This window comes from Octodon degus, unplaced genomic scaffold (genome assembly GCF_000260255.1).
Source record: "Octodon degus isolate 3935 unplaced genomic scaffold, OctDeg1.0 scaffold00020, whole genome shotgun sequence".
In the NCBI taxonomy this organism is placed as follows: Eukaryota; Metazoa; Chordata; class Mammalia; order Rodentia; family Octodontidae; genus Octodon; species Octodon degus.
The window spans coordinates 2,084,406-2,093,124 of NW_004524596.1; the positions used below are offsets into that span (position 1 = coordinate 2,084,406).

The window sequence follows — 8,719 nt, forward strand, 5'->3', positions numbered from 1 at the left end:
GCACACTCACCGGACCTGGGCTAGGACTGGGTCTGGGGGCTCCTGGAACTCGGCAGAAAATCCTACTTGGCGGGCGGGGTGGGGGAGGCACTGCGGAGTGGTGGGGGGCGGCCCGAGGGGCTGGGAGAGGGTCAGGCCCACGTTTAGCCTGGGCTGGGACTTCCAATTGCTTTAGAAACACAGTTAATTACTGAATCTTTCAGTACACTGAAAAGACAATGAAAGCAATGTAGTTCTTTTATTAATAGCAAAAGTACTATACTTCTCTTCTTAGCAAGTTTTTCCCTTTGTAAAAGATGGCTTATTGCTTTTTCTTTTAAAATCCTATCTTGAATCTCTGTTTTTGTTCCCTAATTTGACTAATTGTGTCCTTTCTGTGTTAGAAATTTTCAGTTCTCTAAATGTGGACTTACATTGTATGAACTCCTTTGGCTGATCTTGTGGGGCCATTACAAGTCCAGTGGGGTTCTTGACTTTCTATTCATGAAGTTTTCCTGATGGGCCTGCATATATCCTTTGGATAGTGTCCGGGTGACCTGAAATATAGTTACCTATGCACACATAATCCTATGTTGTTTGATCTATGTAAATTCAGGTAGAGTTAAGATATGCACACCATTCTGGTTTTTTTTGTGGGGGGAAATAGGGGGCTCATTGCTATAAGAATATGCTCAGATAGTGGAAGATGGTAAAATGTGTAGGTCAGTATTCAAGAACCTCCTCGTATGGGAATCCCATTCCATTCATTTAGAATGTTCTTTATTCCTAAACAGTACATGTGTTTACATCATATGCAGGAGCAAAACATTCTACATAGATGGATATTTAGTTAATAAATACCCTGAAAATATTTATATAAGTGAAATGAAACCATTCATTATTGATCTTCATTATTATATTGACAGCAATATCCAGTGTTTTGTATACATTCTCAAGATTATTGAATGAATGAATGACACAGAATAAACAAGGTTTTTTTGGGAGAGGGGGTTCTTTTTCTGGGTTTTCTTTTGGATCCTCTTTCAACAGACAAGGCTTAAAGACTGATACTGACTGCACTAAGCACCTTGCTAAAGGTTGCAAGGCTAGCAGGTGGTAGGACATGTGTAAACCAGGCTCTAGATCATGCATTTAGCTACCCACCGCTTTGCGTCACAGATCAAGAATGTTACATCCGTACAATGGCAGTGCTAGTTTGGATGGAGAGCTGGTGTCTGGGTCTGGCTAGCTCTATTCTCACCCAGGGATTCTCTGTCTGAAATTCATACCTTTGAATTTTCTTCAAGCTCCTCTCTCAGATGTCCTCTTTCACAGGGTGGAAATAGGAAACCACATATCTGAGCTAATCCTCACCAACATATATTTGTGCATCCATTTAATTCTATGAAAACAGCCTCAAAAAATGGATACCTGAGAGTCTGAAGCACACTAAAGAGAAAAAAGCAAATTTGGAGGCCATCAAAGGCAACTTTACCTCAGAGACACTTTTACCTGTCATCAACCATGTGAGTAGAAAAGCTTCGGTGTAGTATGTCTCTCAGACCACAAAGAAAATATGGGGTCAGAGCTGTGCAGCAAAAGCCAGGAGAATTTTGAATACTGGATACATTCCAAGAAATATCTATTTTACTGAGTTTGTAAATTAGCATGTTAAAATTGATAAAATATGCTCAAGTACAATCCTGACAGAATAGCAGTGGTTCTCATCTATATTTCAACTCCCACTCTGTGTTCTTTTGTTGCTTCCTTCAAGCAAGACCCTTCAGGTGGTGGCAGCTGCGTAGTCCCTTTGTTACCTGGATTGTTAAGGCTTTTGCTAGGTGGTTGCCTAGCAACCTTTGTCTCTTCGCTTCTTTTATAAGCAGGTACTTTTGTATTGCACAATGCAAAATTTTGTATATTTATTGATGGCTTAACATGCGATTCTCATGTGTGTGTGTTAGATTCCGTGTGGATTCATCAAACCTCTGAGTAATAATTATGAGACAATGAAACCTTATTTGGAGAAACTGCAAGCAATTATGACCCCACAATCATAAAGCCATTTCATAATCCTGCTGGAAAACACAAAGGTCTCAAAAGAATGTGCTGTGTCTAACGAAACTGTGTGTTTCTTAGGAAATGTTTCTTTTTTAATACATAGATTATTAGTGCTCTCACGGGTTGAATGTACTTTTATTGATGTTATTATCCTAAGATGTTTAGTACTCAAATCTATAGCAATAAGATACAAAACAATATAAAACCTGCATAGAATGTCTTTTATTATTTTCTCCCAGAATTTGGGAACATGATGTTTTGCTGTTTTTTTTTTTAAACACCAAATGAAGAAACCCTTAGACTTTTGTGTAACTTACATTTTATTTTTTATCTTTGAATTTGGCCTCCTAAAGATTCTGCAGGGTGATATCTAGAAGGCATGAGAACTGAACTTCCATAAGTATTCATACTGGAAGCCAGATTTTTTTTTAAAGTGTGGTGAAATTAGATTCCGATTTGCAGCGGTAATCTATGACACATATTTAGCTACCCCAAACACAGAAGCTAAGTTTGGATAGACAGTAAATCCAAGATACAGAGCTGAAGTTGGAGTCTAAGGTCTTCACCTTACCAAAAGATTTATAATTAAGTAAAATCAAGATGAAATAGGAGATTATTTTTAGAAGTCAGTGCAACCAACCTTATTGGTAACATGAAGCTAGTACTAAACAGTGCTCCAGAGCTTTCAAATGCTCTTCCTTCCAACAGGTCTTTGGCGTATGACTGGTTATATAAGTAGCTAAGTCAAGAATGTTTCCTAAATGTTCTGTAGCAGAGGCAAGACACAATGATCATTCAGATGCCAGCAAGCCCTTTGGAATAACTTCTTACCTGCAATATGGGAATATTATTTACTGCATCTTTTAAAAATAAGAAAGGGCATGTATAAAGCTGTGGAAAGAAGCCCTCTTTTGCTTGTACTGTCCTAGAGATTGTAACGTGCCTGGCTTGACTTTTGGGAGTCAGTTACAGTGCAGAGCCAAGAAGTTCCTTCCTGGGGACAGACTGCTAATATCTAGAACATAAAATGAGTTAATGACCGATCAAATAAAAGACACATCAAAAATGGTCAACTGATGGAGCTGGGGAGATAGCTCGACAGTCTAAGTGCTTGCCTGGCAAGCTCAAGGAGCTGAGTTCAATCCCTGTACCAACATGCTGTACCAACCCTGGAACCGTGGGCACCATGTGCAGACCACCAAACCTGGGCGTGGTGGTGCACGCTTGTAATCCCAGCTCTGAGGAGCCTCAGACAGGAGGATCGCTATAGTCTGAGATGAGTAGCAAGATCCTGCACCAAATAATAAACAAATAAACAAACAAATAAATAACTAAAGGGCAACTGAGGTAGACCTTTACATAGAAAAAAAATACAAATGGTCAACAAATACATGAGAATTGTTCAACTTCACTGGATATTAGTGGAATACAAATTAAAACAACACTGAGACTTTATCTTACTCCGGAAAGAAGAGCTATCTTCAAGAAATCAAATCATAGCAAATGCTGGTGAGGCTGTGAACAAAAAAGAGCACTCTGTCTTGCTGATGGGAATGTAAATTAGTACAACCATTATGGAAATCAACGTGGAGATTTCTCAAAAGGCTAAAAATAGAAATTCCAGGGGCTGGAGAGATGGCTCAGTGGTCTAAAGCACCTACTTAGAACAAGCTTGGCAAGGCATCAGGGACCGCGGTTCAATCCCCCAGCACCACATGCCAGCCAGCCCCGCCCCCTGGTGGGCTGAGCTGGCCACACACACACACCCCACACTCTCTCTCTCTCTCTCTCTCTCTCTCTCTCTCTCTCTCTCTAATGAATAAAAATTAAAAAAAAAAAAAAGAAATTCCATTTGTCCCAAATAGTCCCTTCTAGTCATCTTCCCCAAAGAATTAAAGATACCATATTATAGTGAGTGAGGCATACCAATACTTATAGCAGCACAACGCATATAGCTAAATCTTGGAAGTAGCCTGTCTGCCCATCAGCAGGTAAATAGATAAAGAAAACATGATATTTATACAGAATGCTACTCAGTTGTAAGTGAAGATAAATTTGAGACATTTATAGGAAAATGGATGCACTTAGAAACATAAGGTTGAATGAGATAAGTTAGACACACAAGCTTAAATACTGTATGGTTTCTCTTAAATACTATATGGAGAAATTCAAAGTACAAATACAGTAACTGCACAAACTAAAAAAAAAGTAAATGTGAGAAGGGGATCTAGCGACGAAGGGAGAGAGGAGAATGGGAAGGAAGGTAGTAAAAGAATCAAGATATACTTAAGTACATGTACCTAGTCTCTAAGATGAATGTGAACACCGTGTACTGCAAATATATATTAGTAAAAACATTAAAAAGGTCTTTTCTAGATGGCAAAGTAGAAGACACTGAATTAACTAATATTTAAAAAGAATCAAGGACCTGACACACACATATGATCTCAAAAGGTTGGAAGGGTGAGTCTGGAGGATTCCAAGTTTGAAGGCAGCCTGGACAATTTGGTGAGAGTCTATTTCAAAAATTAAAATAAAAATTAAAAGAGGCAAATAACTACTACAAAGACAACAATATACAATGTACTAATTATTGCAACTGTCCTACTAACCTGTTTTGAAACTGTCTCATTGCTACTTCTTTCTCAATAAAATTAATATAAAAAAATTTAAAAGGGGCAAAAAAAGAGAAGATCTAAAGTTTATAATTATTACCCAGTGGCCAACACATCTGTGACTTAGGCTCACCGAGTGCATATCTGCAAATTTTATAATTACATTTTTTTCCCTTTGATCTTCCTCTAGGCTTTTATTTGGACCACGTGTTCCAGATATGAAATGTATAGTGACACGGTTGGAGGGAGGCAAGGATTTGATGCTATTATTCAATTCATGCCAAGGTCCACATCTTTATCCCTTTGAGCCAACTTGGGACATAACATATCCTTGGAGAATATGACAATGGAAAGTGGATGAAGAAGCATTTTGAACTCAGAAATAACCTGAGTTTTCACTCTTTCCACAGGAGAAGGGAGATCCGGTATATGGCAGCTCCTTTCATAGCCCCATTGGGCTTCAACATCTGGATCCTTCGGGGAGGGAAGAACCGCTGCCACCTTGTTAGTAGCAGCAACGTTCTATTTTAAGAGCCATAGCTAAATAAGCATGATACTGGAACTAAGTTACCTTTTTCCCCTATTCTTGAAGAACCCAAAAGAATTAAGAGGGACTTGATGTTTTCCAGTGAAATGTGCCTTGATGTTAGTTCTCAATTTCATGAACATGACAGTTCTTCCCTACCTGTGGGTGGGACTTCAGCACATTTTATCAAGCTTTCCAATCTTCTGGAGTTCTCATGTATGAGGTCTTCTGCATTCTCTCACGCAGGATTTCTTCTGTTCTCTTCTGCAAACCACCTAGTCTATGTCGTGCTCTTGTTTCTGAGATGCCTGCAATGGGATGAGTCAGTGTTATTTGCTATGAGGATCTCTCTCGGCTGCCATGCTGCCTGTAATCTCTTCCTAGGGGACATATTTTCCCCAAGGGCGTAGCCATAAAGCCTCTTGGTCATCATACTTGCATAATGTTCTGGCAGTCTACTCAGAACAGCAGCTGTAGTGGATCATTGCGTTTGCTTACCAGCTTCTCATTTTCATCCCTTTTTCCTTTAGGGAGCAGCACTTACCCTTCCATATGGTCCAGTGGAATTGTCAGTCACATTGACTTGCTCATACATGGCCATCAGGAGTCCCAAGGACTCAAGCTGAAAGAAACTGACTTAGTCTCCAGGACATCTACAGAATGAATGGGGAGACATACCAGAAGGAAGGAAGCTGTTACTGCTTTTTAGTCTAGATATGAAAAATTTGACAACAGTTTTTGTTCTTCCTGGGTTTAGTACAGTAGTTTTAATCTATTGCTAGGAGATCTGGAGTCAGTTTTGGTTGCTTAAAATCAATGAACTCCTGACCAATAACTAAAGAGGAATAGACATCTCTCTGATCACTTAGGGTTTGTTGCAGTAGATTATATGGCCTTTAAGCTATGGCATTGAATTTTATGATTGTTTTGGTGGTGTCACTTCTGCATTTCAGAGAAGCTGCTGACTTCCTAGGTGAGTGGAGTGGAATGGTCTCAGGGCATATCCATGTTCTGTATTCAGGATTAGCTGCTTACCTCTGAGCCAGAACCTACTACTAGGCTATCCTGCACAGTGACTCCCCACTGAGGCTACAAGGTACAGCAGAAAAACAATTGGCCAGAGAAGAGGAGCCGAGGGAAAGAGAATGAGAATGGGGAAAATTGTTTTTGAGTTTTCATGTTGAACTGGTGCACATTAATGCACTGCCTGAGACGTCCGCAGGTTATCAGTTTTTCTGCTGAAGAAGAGTTCGGCTTCTTGTATTGCTTGCTTTGAAGATCTGGATCCATCATTATTGTACGCGCAGTTACAAGAATACCAGGAAGTAAAGAATTTAAACTTCATTTCGAAACCGTGACCCCTCTTGCATATGCTCAGTGTGATAACCTACGACATTGTTCATCTAGCTTGGAAATAGCTTTGGGTTTAAGAACAAATCCATTGTTAGTTATTTTTATGAATTTACATTTGAATGTTTCTGGGATAACTTCCCTCATTAATCTGGATAGCTTAGATGAAAACTTAGAGTTTTAAAAATGGTACTAGATATATTCTTTAGCAACAAAAATAAAAATTTCTTATTTATAAATTTAGATTTTGGTTGTAGATCTGATTCTTACCAAAACTTATGTACTTCATTTAAAACTACATAAGACGTGTAGAACTATTTTTATTTAAGGAATAGCTCAGAGAGGTGGATAAGGGCTGAGAGTCGACAAGCTAAAATTAAACATTCCTAGGGAGATTTTGTTTTTAGTGTAGACGTTTCTTTACTTTTAAGGCACACTGTTTTTTTTTCCTCAAAAATAGACTATTATTATAGATGCTTAACTTTTACATAGAAATAAATGATACATTAAAAAGATATAATATTACTCTGGAATTAAGTTAGGTCTTCCCCAGTTTAGTAAAGAGTTTAGAAATCCATATATTTCTTTCACCTCTCTGTCTCACTCTGTCTCTGTCTCTCTCTTCTCTCTCTCTCTCTCTCTCTCTCTCTCTCTCTCTCTCTCTCTCTCAACAAATGTTTTCTGGTCACCTACAATTTGTTAAGCACTATTTTCATTGCTGGGGAAATATCATTAAACAAGAGACAAAAATCCCTGCTTTCTCTGAGCTTATGGGCCCCTGGGAGGGGTGGGGAGGAATCCAGAAGCTAAATAAAATGTGTATCTTAGATTGTGACAAGGGTAGTAGAGTAAAACAAAGCAGAGAAGTAGACAGGAAATGTTGGAGAGGGATGAGTGGGATGATTTTATTCATCTATTTTTTTATGTATGTAGAATTGGCCAGCTGGGCTCAGTTTATTTTTTATTTTTATTTTATTTTATGTTTTTTAGGAATGTTTGGTCTGTAGGGTGTTCAGGGTCTCACTACTAGATCAGACTCTTAGTGATCCACCTGTTTACAGCCTCCCAAGAGCTGGGATTACAGGTGTGGGCCACCACGCCATCCCATCTCTATTGCCATTTTAGTGTGCTCTGGTGGTGGGGCCTGCACGGCAGGCCTGGAGATCAAACCCTGGCCCATGCGCTGGGCTCAGTTTAGATGATCCCAGTTTTGTTTGCAACATCTAAAACATCATGGTAGGGAGCCAGCTGAGTGTATGCCTTCTTCCCTCCATCAGGCCTGAGTGGGTGTTGACCTTGGCCACCTTGATGTCATAGAACTTCTTCACAGTTGGCTTGATCTGGTGCTTATTGGCCTTGAAGTGCACCATGAGCAGGAGTGTGCTGTTGTGCTCGATCTCTTTCATGGCTGACTCTGTGGTCAGGGGGAACCTGATGATGGCATAGTGGTCAAGCTTGTTTCTCCTGGGGGCGCTATTCCGAGGGTATCTGGGCTGCCTTCAGAGCTGCAGTGTCTTGGGACAGGGGAAAGTTCGTGATATCTGGATCTTCCTTTTGTGGCTGTGGGTGCCTTTCAGTATGGCCTTTTTGGCCTTCAAAGCTTTTGCTTTGGGAGGAGCAGCTACTCCTCATGGCCTTTGGTGCCATCTTGGTAAACAACAACAACAACAACCATAACAAGCAAAAAACAATTTTTTTTTAAATTGGGGATTGTATTCACATATTCGTCCTTGCCAGGAAGGCATTGTGTCACTGAGCTAAATCCCCTGCTGAGTGGGGTGATTTTAGATTGTGTGGGGACATTTGCAGTGTGATGATGACAGGGGAAATCATTCTGGGTCAACGTAGCCAATGCAGAGGAGTGTGAGATGTGCATGTCCTGGCAAGCTTTAGGAAGAGCAGAGAGGTGAGTTGGCTCAGAGTGATAGAAGGGAGGGCATAGGGTCAGCCAGGCAGGGTGTGTACAGAGCCGGCAACCTCACTGACCGCACCAAGGCTGCACTGTGTGTACTGAGTAAGATGGAGACAGAAAACCACCATTGCTGTTTCTTGGTGCCTTATCTTCCTCACTCCTAACGCTTTTTTTCCCCACTCTTATCTCCATTTTTAAGTGTCTCACTCGCTGCCCATCTACTTCCTGCCTTTCCCGTCTTATTCTAATAAAACAACTCAAGGCAGTTGTGATCAC

At 40.2% G+C, this 8,719-nt stretch overlaps 1 pseudogene; it reads right to left on the reverse strand.

Annotated features, from left to right (window-relative positions):
• Positions 1-7,937, reverse strand: part of LOC101572617 — a 98,924-nt pseudogene extending 90,987 nt beyond the window's left edge.
• Positions 7,938-8,719: the final 782 nt, after the last annotated feature.